Here is a 13,540-nt window from a genome sequence, read left to right as displayed (position 1 = left end):
TTAGGCGTTCTTTACTTTTTGGTTATGAACATTGTGCTCCACGTTTTTTCTAGATTACAAACATTTTCTTGGTCCCCTGAGAAGCTCTGACCTTACCCTGAGCCTCAGTTTCCACTTTTTTTCTTTTTTTTTTTTTGGCCTCGCTGCACGGCTTGCGGGATCTCCGTTCCCCAACCAGGGACTGAACCAAGGCCACGGCAGTGAAAGCCTGGAGTCCTAACCACTAGGCAACCAGGGAACTCCCTCAGTTTCCATGTTTGTAAAATGGGGGAGAGACTCCTGACAGTTGATGCTCCCGAGGATTCGCTCAACAAACCTGCAGGTTTGGAGACAGAGGCCCAGATGGGGGCAGGAGTGCAGCTAAAGTCACCATCCAACGAGTGCCAGGGGCGGGACCCCTCCTGCTCACCCCAGGCTCTGACAACAGCCCCGCTGCCAAGCGAGTGGGCTGGGAGCGCTCAGCGAGGAGGCTGTGTGTGAGGCGTTTGGCTCAGATCCTAACCCAGAGACAGCGCTTGTAAAATACTCACTGTTTGGATTCAGACGGAGGTGATTTCTGGCTGTGGGATTGGGGCAGGGCGGCAACTGTTTACTGGGTACCTGTTCTGTGCAAGGGGTTCCCTGAGTGTGTCTGAGATGCAGAACATCTCACGGCACCATCCCCCTGGCCCTGGGAGAAGGGACTGTTTCTGTCAGACAGGAAGCAGGCTCAGAAGGTTAGGACAGTATGTTAGAGGCAGTGGCTGGAATCTGAACCCCAATCAGATAGACTCCAAGAGCTCTTGGCCACTGTCTGCCAGCCCCGCTGCGTGCCAGGACAAACGTGCTCCTAACTCACTGTACCCTGTGCCTCACTGCCTGGTCCTATCCCCGTCAACCCTCGTGAGGTGGATGGTGTTATTTTCCCTGGTGCACTGATGAGGTCCCCAAGGCTCTGACGGTCACCCTGGTCACACAACCAGGAAGCGGCTGAGCGGCCCCATCACTGGGGAGAAAGATGAAGCCAGATGGGGAGGCGACTGTCCATGGCCACGGTCCAGATGGAAAGGGAGGCAGGGAGCCTCCCGGTGGCCATGCCCTCTCCTCGAACTGGGCTTGAGTCAACTGGGATCAGGATAATTCAACTCCATCTAAACGTGAAATTGCAGCCAGGACCAAAAGCCACCTGGGCGGGAAATTCTGGGCAAGGAGAGGCACCAGGGGTCAGGATCCACACTGCCCTGGGGCTTCCCGCCCCCTCCCCTCCATCCCTGCCCAGAGAGGGTGGGGACCCTCCTTTTCAGCCCAATGCCTCTCTGATGAACAGTGTGGAAGACGCCCCTGAGGTGTAGGGGAGAGATCAACGGCGTCCAGTGCTGCCCCAGCAAAGCCCCTGGGCCCCTCCCCAGCCCTCCAGATCTGAGCAGGTGTCAAGCTTGAGGAGACAAGCCTGGGTCTCGCTGTCTGCAAAAGGAGGAGGACAAAGGAGGGAACTTACCGAGCCCGCACCCTGCCTTGGCGCCTCAGCTCCCTGGCCTTCTGCAACTTGCACCCCCTATCGGAGCATCCGTGGTCCTCGCCAGCTTTAACTCCTGTCTCTAAGCCCCAGTCACCTCTCTGAGTTCCCATGCCTATCCCTGAGATGTCACCCTTCTCTGAGTCTCTATCTCTCTCCTTGAGACCCTGTCCCCTTCTGGAAGCCCCCCTCCCAATCCTCAAGTCTCTACCCCCCTCTCTGAGCCCCTGGGAGCTGAGTCCCGTCCGCTCTGAGTCTCCACTCTCTCTAGTCCTATAAATTCCATCCATCCATCCATCCGAGTTCATCCTCTGTGCCCAACCTTGTGCAGGGTGGTGCTGCGGACACTGTGGTGACTTCAACAGCTTTGGCCCTGCTCTTATGGAACTGACAAGTCGGGGGTGTGTGTGTGTGGTGAGACACATCTATCATTCAGAGTGGTCAGGACTAGACGTGGGGAGCTCAGGCAGCTGGGGAAGCCCAAGAATTCTCTGACCCTGTCTGGGAATCAGGGAGGGCTTCTTGGAGGAAGAAGCATCTGCTCTGAGATTCAACCTTCACCTGGAACACAGATATCATCTTGCAGTTCACAAGATCCCAGAGGCCCTGAGGCGGAAAATGGTATCAATAGCTCTCCCACATTTCCTTATAGTCTCGCCTAAAGCACTTTGTTATACATGGAGCGGTTTTCAAAGGGAAATTTAAAATGCTCATATCCTTGAACTCAGAAACCCCACTTCTAAGAATGCATCCCTTTGCAATACTCACACAGGTGCAAAATGGACACTGCTACACTGCTCAAAGTGGCTAATATGGAAAACAGTCAACAGCTGACTGTTTATACTGGGTCTCCCCGCAATGGAATACAACGTAACTGATAAAAGATTGGAGGCAGCTCTTCACAGTTCTGATATGCCACATCCTCCAAGATACACTGTTACGTGAAAAATGCAAAGTGAGGGACAGTGGAGACAGCTCAGTAAATATATTTTTAACTGGATAAAGACACTACCCAATTTGTATCCATGGCTACCTCTGGGGAATAGGATTGGAGGAAGAAAGGCTACCACTTTCTGATTTATAAAACTATCCTCTTTGGATTTTACAGAAAGGCACACTGATCATTAGTGCAAAGCTCAATGAATTTTCAGAGTGAATCTATGTAACCAAAATGGGTCAAGGCATAGACCTTTCCCCCTTAAACCCTCTTCCAACCACTTCTGCCCCCCAAAGGTAACCACTATCCTGGTTCCAACACCATCGATTACTTTTGCCAGTTTATGAACTTTATATCGTTGGAATCATACATTCCAGCGACTCTGGTTTCTATCTTCTTTCACTCAGCATTGCATTTGAGAGATTCAACCGCTTTGTTGTGAAGGTGGTACTTTGCTCATTCTCATTACTCTGTGGGATTTCATGGTAGTAACTTGTCAGAATTTATCTATCCATTCTATTATGGATGGACGTTTGGGCTATTTCCCGTGTAGCACCAGGAAGGTGTTATTCTTTGTACTTGTCAACACTTGATATTGAGAGTCTTTTAAAATTTTAACTATTCTAGCAGGTGTGTAGTGGCATTTCATTGTGGTTTTAATTTGAATTTTCATAATGTTTAAAAATATTGAACACCTTTTCACGAGCCTACTGGCTATTCATATATCTTCTTTTGTTAAGTGTCCAAGGCTTTTGCCTGTTTTTTGTTGTGGTGTTTTGTCTTTTAATTAATTATTGAGTTCTTCATATATCCTGGAGACAAGGTTTTCATTAAATATATGTGTTGCAAACGTTTTCTTCAGTTTTTGGCATGACTTTTAAAAAAATTTTTATTTATTTATTTTTGGTTGCGTTGGGTCTTCGTTGCTGTGCGTGGGCTTTCTCTAGTTGCGGCGAGCGGGGGCTACTCTTAGTTGCGGTGCGCGGGCTTCTCATTGCGGTGGCTTCTCTTGCTGTGGAGCACTGGCTCTAGGCGCGCGGGCTTCAGCAGTTGCAGCACGAGGGCTCAGTAGTTGTGGCACACGGGCTTAGTTGCTTCGCGGCATGTGTGATCTTCCCGGACCAGGGCTCGAACCTGGGTCCCCTGCATTGGCAGGCGGATTCTTAACCACTGCGCCACCAGGTAAGCCCAAGAATATATATTTATAACATTGTAAATCAACTATACTTCAATAAAATGTTTTTTAAAGCTACAGTAATCAAGACAGTGTGGTACTGGTGTAAGGAAATATATCATACAAACAGAACAGAGGTGCAAATATAGACCCAAAGTTGATTTTCTATAAATACGTAGTGTAATTCAAGGAGAGGAAAAGATAGTCTTTTCAATAAACGGTGCTGAAACAACTGGACATTTGCATGAACAAAACCGAAGCTAACTCACAATGCACACAAAAATTACCTCAAATGAATCATAGACCTAAATATAAATGCTAAAACTATAAAACTTCTAGAAAAAAATGGAGAAAATCTTCACGAACTTGGCGGAGACCAAGGCTTTTAGACAAGACACTAAAAGCACTAACCATAAAAGGAAAAAAAAAAGATAAAGGGGACTACATCAAAATTGAAAACTTCTGTCCTTCAGAAGACAAAGTTAAGAAAATGAAACTGTAAGCCAGAACCTGGGAGAAAATATGTGTAATTATGTTTTCTACCAAATCAGCTGAATTCAGAATATATAAAGTATCTTTACAACTTAATAATGAAAAGATTTTTTAAAATCCAACTTTAAAATGGGCAAAAGACTTGAACACTTCTCAAAATAAGATATATTAATGGCCAACAAACATATAAAGATATTCAACATCTACGATTACCAGGGAAATTCAAATTAATGCCACAAAGAGATATCACTACACATCTTCTAGAAAGGCTAAAATTTTAAAAGACTGACAATACCGAACACTGGAAAAGTATGGGGCAGCTACAGCTCTCATAGTATTGAACTCACAGAACTCTCACACAGTATCGAAGGGAGTCTAAAATAGTACCCGCACTTTGTAAAACAGACTGGGAGTTTCTTGTCAAGTTGAATATACATTTACCCTATGATTCAGAATTCTCCTGGGTATTTGTCCAAAAGAAATATAAATATATATCTTTAAAAAGACTTTACACAAATGTTCATAGAAGCTTTGTTCATAAAATCAAAAAATTGGAAATAACTCAAATGTTCATTAATAGGTGAACAGAAACAAACTGCAGTATATTCATACAAAGGAATACCACCCAATAAAAAGGAACAGGACATATCCATGCAACATCATGGGTCAATCCAAAACCATTATGCTGAAAGAAAGACGCCAGCCCTAAAAGTGTACACGTGATGTTATTTCATTTATATAAACTCTAGCATAGGCAAAGCTAATCAATCATAACCTAAATCAGAGTTCTGATTGCCTGGAGGAGTTAAGGAAGATTGGCTGGAAGGAGGATAATAAAAACACTCTGTACCTTGATTTGTATGGTGATTATGGAAGGGCAGATATTTTGCAGAACTCAGTGAACCAAACAAGGGTAGTGTGAGCATTTTTATCATACGTGTATTATACTTCTATAATGTTAATTTTAAAAGAACTCATTTGATGGATTTAACAGCAGACTACTGCTAACAGAAGGAAAGAACAGTAAACTTGAAGACAGGTCAACAGGAATCATTCATAATGAAGCTCCAAGACAAAAGAACGGAAGTCAAAAACAAAGGAGGCGCGTGAGACATGCGGGTCACTGTTAAATGGTCTGTTACGGGTATAACTGGAGTAGCATAAGGAGACAAGAGAGAACGTGAACGCAGAAGCAATTTCTAAAGAAGCTTTTTTGAAGGGAACCCTCCTACACTGCTGGTGGGAATGTAAACTGATGCAGCCACTGTGGAAAACAGTATGCAGCTGCCTCCAAAAACTAAAAACAGAACTACCATGTGACCCAGCAATTCCACTCCTGGGTATATATCCAAAAAAAACCACTAAAAGCACTAATTTGAAAAGATACATGCACCCCAATGTTCACAGTAGATTAGTTACAATTAGTTACAACTGCCAAGAGACGGAAGCAACCTAAGTGGCCATCAATGGATGAACGGGTAAAGATGTGGTATTAGATACATATAAAATGGAATACTACTCAGCCATAAAAAGAATGAAATTTTGCCATTTGCAGCAACATGGATGGACCTAGAGATTATCATACTAAGTAAAGTAAGTCAGAAAGAGAAAGACAAATGCCATATATCACTTATATGTGGAATCTAAAATATGACACAAATGAACTTATCTACAGAACAGAAACAGACTCACAGACATACGGAACAGAACTGTGGTTGCCAAGGGGTGGGGGAAGGGATGGATTGGGAGTTGGGGATTAGCAGATGCAAACTATTATATACAGAATGAATAAACTACAAGGTCCTACTGTAAAGCACAGGGAACTATATTCAATATCCTGTGATAAACCATAATGGAAAATCATACGAAAAAGAATATATACATATAAAACGGAATCACTTTGCTGTACAGCGTAACTAACACAACATTGTTAATCAACTATGCTTCCATAAATTTTTAAAAAAGACATCAATTTCTGAGTGTGTCTGACTATTCAATAGAAACTATGTAGCTGTATTAGTTTTCTAGGGTTGCCGTAAGTACCACAAATTAGATGGTTTAAAACAAGAATGTATTGTCTCATCATTCTGAAGGCTAAAAGTCCAAAATCAAAGTGTCAGCAGCGTCCTGCTCTCTAGGGCAATCCTTCCTTTCTAGCTTCTGACAGCCCTGGACACTCCTTGGCTTGCAGCTGCAGAACTCCCATCTCTGCCTTCCTTTTCACATGGCACTCTCCCTGTGTCTCTGTCTTTGCATGGCCGTCTTATAAGGACACCAGTCATACTGGATCAGAGGTCCACCTTTTCCCATTATGACCCCATCTTAACTAATTACATTGGCAACACACTATTTCCAAATAAGGTTGCATTCTAGGGATGAGGATGTCCACACATCTTTTTTTGGGCGACTCAATTCAACCCATAACAGACGCCAAAAAACAAGAGAATGACATGTTTAAAGCACTGAAAGAAAACAAACTGTTAACCCAGAAGTCTATACCAGTGGTAGCAACCTTTTAAAAGCAAGGTGAACAAAAGGAAAAATAGATAAGTTAGACTTCTTTAAAATTGAAAGTGAAAAGACAACTCACAGAATGAAAGAAAATATTTGCAAATCATAGATCTGATAAAGGGCTTGTATCTAGAATACGTAATTAACTCTTTCAAAACAATAATAAAAAGACGACCCAATTTTAAAATGGGCAAAGGATCTGAGTAGACATTTCTCAAGTGTCCAATTACAAGTGTCCAATAAGCCCGTGAAAAGATACTCAAGATCATTAGTCATTAGGAAAATGCAAATCAAAACCACAATGAGATACCACTTCAACCCATTAGGATGGCAACAATAAAAAAGACAGATAATAACCAGTGTTGGCAGGGCTTCCCTGGTGGCGCAGTGGTTAAGAATCTGCCTGCCAATGCAGGGGACACAGGTTCGAGCCCTGGTCTGCGAAGATCCCAGGTGCCGCGGAGCAACTCAGCCAGTGCGCCACAACTACTGAGCCTGCGCTCTAGAGCCCACGAGCCGCAACTACTGAGCCCACGTGCCACAACTACTGAAGCCCGCGCGCCTAGAGCCTGTGCTCCACAACAAGAGAAGCCACCGCAATGAGAAGCCTGCGCACTGCAACGAAGAGTAGCCCCCGCTCGCTGCAACTAGAGAAAGCCCACGTGCAGCAACGAACACCCAACATAGCCAAAAATAAATAAATAAAAAATAAATTTAAAAAATAAATTAAAAAAACAACAAAAAACAAGTGTTGGCAAGGATGTAGAAAATTTTGAACTATCATACAGACGAGCCACTCATGAATTCTTAACCCACAGAAACTGAGAGATAATCAATGACTGCTGTTGTTTTAAGCCAGTAAATTTGGGGGTGATTTGTTACACAGCAACAGATAACTAACACAGTAATCTTTAACACAACTATATCACCAAATATATTAAATGTAAATGAAAATAAACACTCCAATTAAAGGAAAATATTGTCAGACTTGAGAGAAAAGGAGATCCTACTAAGTACTCTTTATTAGAAATACACTTTAAATATAAAATCACAGATGGATTTAGAGTAAAATAAAGGGAGAATAGATACAATGCTAATACTAACCCAAAGAAAGCAAGCCGGTGTGGCCATATTAATATCAGACAAAGCAGACTTTAGATAGAAGTATCCCAAGAGTTGAAGAGGGACATTTCATAGTTTTAAATGGGTTTTTAGGAACATGTAACAATCCTAAACTTGCATGCACCTAATATCTACAAAATCATAAAGCAAAAGTTAACAGAACTAAAAGGAGACGTAGACAAATCCACAATCATAGCTAAACATTTTAACATGCTTCATGCAGTAACCGATAGAACAAGCAAAAACTCTGTCATAAGGAATATAGATTTGAAGAATGCAATTAATCAGCTTGAACTAACTGAAGCATATAGAACACTACATCCAGCTACTGCAGAATGTACATTCTTTTCAAGCATATATGGCCCTTTAGGTAGCTTCTGTTTTCCAGCTTCACATGCAAGGAGCTTGGAAGTCACCACTCCATCTTAACAAGGAAAAAGCTGAACAGACTGAAAAATCACCACTTCTAGGATCCTTAAGAGAGGTGAGGACACAGGGCAAACCACTGCCCCCAAGACTGGAGAGACCCAACAGGTGAATACAGAGAATAAAAACTTACCAGAGCAGAGACTCATGGGCAGAAACTGCTGCGGGAACCAGTGCCAGGGTAGGAAAACCAGAGCTGTAATTGATGAATCTGGAGGCTCAGTGTGGGCAACTCTGAGAGTTAAAAACACCAGGAAGGGGGGGGGGGCAATTCCCTGGTGGCGCAGTGGTTAAGAATCTGCCTGCCAGTGCAGGAGACATGGGTTCAAGCTCTGGTCCAGGAAGATCCCACATGCCGTGGAGCAACTAAGCCCGTGTGCCACAACTACTGAGCCTGTGCTCTAGAGCCCGCGAGCCACAACTACTGAAGCCTGATTGCCTAGAGCCCGTGTTCTGCAATGAGAAGCCACCGCAGTAAGAAGCCCGCGCACCACAACAAAGAGTAGCCCTCGCTCGCCGCAACTAGAGAAAGCCCAAGCACATCAACGAAGACCCAACGCAGCCAAAAATAAAAATAAATAAAATAAATAGGGACTTCCCTGGTGGCACAGTGGTGGAGAGTCCGCCTGCTGATGCAGGGGATGCGGGTTCGTGCTCCGGTCCGGGAAGATCCCACATGCTGCGGAGCGGCTGGGCCCGTGAGTCATGGCCGCTGAGCCTGCGCGTCCGGAGCCTGTGCTCCGCAACGGGAGAGGCCACACAGTGAAAGAAGCCCGCGTACCGCAAAAATAAATAAATTAATTAATTAAAAAAAAAAAACTCCAGGGGTACCCAGTCACAGGAGGGCCCCCCACAATTTTGTGAGATTTACCTCCAGGAGCTCAAGCTGGTTCCCACAGTAAATACTAGAGACAAATCCCCTTGTGCTTTAGGCGGAGGGGAAAAAGGACCATTTTGAAATTCATCAGAGCTCTCTGTTCTTCCTAACAAGGCCTGCCCCAGGGAGAACTAATTAACCAGATCCTAACCTGCTGGGGTATTATCAGAGCTTAACTCACCTGGGGAAGGGGAATACCCAACTCCAGCCCACACTAGTCATACTCTCCCACTTAAGAGGGAGAAAAAAATTAAAAACACTTGTGAAGTTCATAGTCTAGAGGCATAAACTCACCAAAAGACTGAGACCAATCATAGGATTGTAGAATTCTTCCCCTGCCGCCCCGACCTACACCTCACCACCACATTGCTTAAGGTCTATTTAGTTCCTTTTACCCAGCACATCATGTCTGGCTATCAAGAAAAAATTACAAGGCAGGGGGCTTCCCTGGTGGCGCAGTGGTTGAGAGTCCGCCTGCCGATGCAGGGGACGCGGGTTCGTGCCCTGATCCGGGAAGATCCCACGTGCCGTGGAGTGGCTGGGCCCGTGAGCCATGGCCGCTGAGCCTACGCGTCCGGAGCCTGTGCTCCGCAACGGGAGAGGCCACAACAGTGAGAGGCCCGCATACCGCAAAAAAAAAAAAAAAAAAAAAAGGAAGAGAAATAAGGACTTCCCGCAACAAGCCAAAATTGAGGGAATTTTTTGCCAACAGATCTATTATTTTTATAATATATACTATATTAATTTCAGACACAGCAGACTTCAAAGCAAGGAAAGTTATCAGTGATAAAGAAGGGCATCACAAAATAGACTATATTCTGGGCTCTCCAATCACTTTTGAATTAAATTAGAGCACTACAGTAGTTAGAGAACTAGAATATCTCTGTTTGGAAATTAAGCAACATATTTCTGAATAACCCATGAGTCAAAGAAGAAATTAAAATGGGAATAAGGAATCATTTTTAACTGAATGACAGTAAAAACGTAACATAGCAAAATTTATGGATACTGTAAGCATTATGTTTAGAGGGAAACGTATAGCTTTAATGTATGTATCAGAAAAGTAAAATTTAAAAATCAAAGATCTAAGAAGGTAGAGAAAGAAAAACAAATTTAAAACAGAGTAGAAAATAAAATAATATAGATAAGAGCAGAAATCAACAAAATAGAAAACAAATATACAATATAAAAGTCAACAAGCCAAAAGCTGTCTATTTGAAAGCTCAATACAATCAATAAATCCCTATCAAGACCAATGAAGAAAAACAAAAGAGAAAAATTACCAATATCAGGACTCAAAATGAGACATCACTATAGATCCTACAAGCATGAAAGGGGTAATAAGAGGATATTATGAACCAGTTCATATCAATACATTTGAACATTTTGATGAAGTGGAAAAATTATTTGAAAAAAAAAACTTACCACAACTGACCCAAGAAGAAATAGAAAATCTGAATAGTCCTATATCTATCAAAGAAATTTAACCCACAATTTAAAACTTTAACCACAAAAATCCAGGCCCAGATGTTTTTTTTTAAATTAATTTATTTAATTTATTTATTTTTGGGTGCATTGGGTCTTCGCTGCTTCACGCAGGCTTTCTCTAGTTGTGGCGGGGGGGCTATTCTTTGTTGCGGTGCGCGGGCTTCTCATTGCAGTGGCTTTTCTTGTTGCAGAGCACGGGCTCTAGGCGTGCGGGCTTCAGGAGTTGTGGCACACGAGCTCAGTAGTTGTGGCTCGCGGGCTCTAGAGCACAGGCTCAGCAGTTGTGGCGCACGGGCTTAGTTGTTCCATGGCATGTGGGATCTTCCTGGACCAGGGCTCAAACCCATGTCCCCTGCACTGGCAGGCGGATTCTTAACCACTGTACCACCAGGGAAGCCCCGGCCCAGATGGTCTTACTGGTGAAATCTTCCAGACAATTAAGGGAGGAGTACCAATCTCAGAAAAACTCTTTTGAAATAGAGAAAACAGGGCACACTTTTGTGGTGGTTTTGTACTGTGTCAACTGGGCTAAGGAGGACCCCTCTTTCTTAGACTCCCTCTTCCCTGTATGGTACTAGGTTAGAGTTGGCTGAAAGAGCAAATTGCATGAAAATATAAAGGAAGAAGTGAAGCCTGCTCATTGTTCTACCCACATATGGTCATTGTTCTACCCACACAGATGTGCCAGTGGGTTCCAGCTTGCTCTCACTCTCCCGTTCAGTGTAGAGAAAGAGAGATGAAAAAGCACAGGGACCTTGTTTCCCCCAAACTCTGCTCATCTCCTCTCAACTTTCTGCCCTGCTGACCAACAGTGACCCCAGGCCCACGACCAGATGCCTTCCACAGACTTCCTCACCAGCTGTCCTTCGTGATACCACTCTAGCAGCTGGATATACAACTTCCCAGATTTTCCTGAAAGCTCTGACTTGTCCACCTGCACTACTGCTTCCAGAAGGCTGACTGGTATTTTCCACTGATCCCCTAACTCCCCTTTCTGGACCTTCTCGACACTGCCTCAACTGCATAAGATCTTATTCCTCTCATCAATCTCTCTTCCATAAAACTTATTGTGTTTTTCAACTTCAAAATATTTCTGCTTCAAAAATGTTAATGTCGCACAGCACAAGGAAAAGATGAGCAATGGATGCAGATTAAAGAGGGTTAAAGAGGGCTCCCCTGGTGGCGCAGTGGTTAAGAATCTGCCTGCCAATGCAGGGGACACGGGTTCAAGCCCTGGTCTGGGAAGATCCCACATGCCGTGGAGCAACTAAACCTGTGTGCCACAACTACTGAGCCTGCTCTCTAGAGCCCGCGAGCCACAACTACTGAGCCCGAGTGCCACAGCTACTGAAGCCCGCGCACCTAGAGCCCGTGCTCCGCGGCAAGAGAAGCCACCGCAATGAGAAGCCTGTGCACCACAACGAAGAGTAGCCCCTGCTTGCTGCAACTAGAGAAGGCCCCCGTGCAGCAACGAAGACCCAACGCAGCCAAAATAAATAAATAAATAAAATAAATATAAAAAAAGAAACTGGCTCAACGTTTTTGAAAATTACAGTAGACCCCTCAAAATTTCTTTCTAGCCTTTCCATACGTTCACAAAATTCTAGACAGGTCCATCCACTTCTTCATTTTACTAAAAAACTGTATTAAACTTAATTTAGCTGAAGGTAGTATTCTGGTAAGTGAAACACAATTTCCTTCCATGATACCCTTTCCAACCGTGGGAATAATGCTTTTGAGGCAGGCAAGATATAATGAACAAGCCAACCTGTGTACAACTTACTTCTCCCTCTAGGCTGTAGTTGCCCTGGACAGTTGCGAAGTCTTCCAGGGCTTAAGCTGCGCTCCCCTCGTCCACGTTCAGCTCCTAGCACAGGGCCTGCAGCTCCTGCCAGGGTCGCGGCGACCAGCATCGCCCCTTCGGCGCGCGGGGACGCTCCTCGTTCATCCTCCTTCTTGGGCGCGCTACCCACAACCACCCGCGCGAAAGCTCAAAATCAGGGCCGCTTTATGATGTCTCTTCGATGGTCTGCATCCGCGTTTCTCCGCAAAAAAGTCCGTTTATTCTCCAGGGCTCGAGCCGTCCTTCTCCGGAAATGTGATAATAAGAAGCGTATCATCTTTTCTTAAGTAATTTCTAAATCTGCTTAAGACGTTTTATTTATAAATTTAATTTTATTGCTCCTGGATTTTCCCCAGCATTTTTAAAAGACATTTTTATTTTATTATTTTTATATTTTAATTTTTTGCCTGTGTCGGGTCCTAGTTGTGGCATGTAGGATCTTCGCTGAGGTATGCGGGATATTTCCGTTGCAGCACGAGGGGCTCTTCGTTGTGGCGGGCGGGCTTCTCTCTAGTTGCTGGGCGCAGGCTCCAGGGCTAGTAGTTTGCAGCACGCGGGCTCAATTGCCCCACGGTATGTGGGATCCTAGTTCCCCGACCAGGGATCGAACCGGCGTCCCCTGTATCGGAAGGCGGATTCTTTACCGCTGGACCACCAGGGAAGTCCCTCTCCCAGCATTTTATTATGAAAAACTTCAAATATACAGGAAAGTTGAAAGAGGTGTACATGTGTCTACCGCTTAGATTCTACTAACATTTTACCATACTTGTCTAACCATATTTCTACTCGCTCTGTCTAACTTTTAAATGCATTTCAAAGTAAGTTGCTGACATCAGTGCACTTTTCCTAAATAATTCAGCCTGCATATCATTAACTACAGTTCAATATTTGTTAGTGGTTTTTTGTTTGGTTTTGGCTTTTTTTGCTGCTTTTAATTTTCAGTATTAATAAGAAAGATTCTTCCACTCCCAAGATGGAAAGAAATTCATTCGTGGATTCTTCTAGTTGTTGTGTTTCTATTTTTACACAGGGATTTAGGGATTTCTGATTCATCTGCAGTTTATGCCGGTACATGGTGTGAGGACTGGATCCAATTTTATACATATATGTATACACACAGACACACAGACACACACACACAGGGAGTCTCTATTTTAAAAATATTTTTATTGAGA

The 13,540-nt window shown here is 43.8% G+C and overlaps 1 pseudogene across 1 annotated transcript in view; it reads right to left on the bottom strand.

The window, feature by feature from the left end:
• The window catches only part of LOC309976337 (very-long-chain 3-oxoacyl-CoA reductase-B-like), a 29,639-nt pseudogene that overhangs the window by 1,807 nt on the left and 14,292 nt on the right, over positions 1-13,540 (bottom strand). The window lies entirely within an intron of this gene.

The sequence above is a fragment of the Leucopleurus acutus genome (assembly GCF_964270905.1).
Source record: "Leucopleurus acutus genome assembly, chromosome: 20".
NCBI classification, from domain to species: domain Eukaryota; kingdom Metazoa; phylum Chordata; class Mammalia; order Artiodactyla; family Delphinidae; genus Leucopleurus; species Leucopleurus acutus.
Note: the sequence above shows the minus strand (reverse complement) of the source record. Positions and strands in the feature narration are given on the sequence as shown.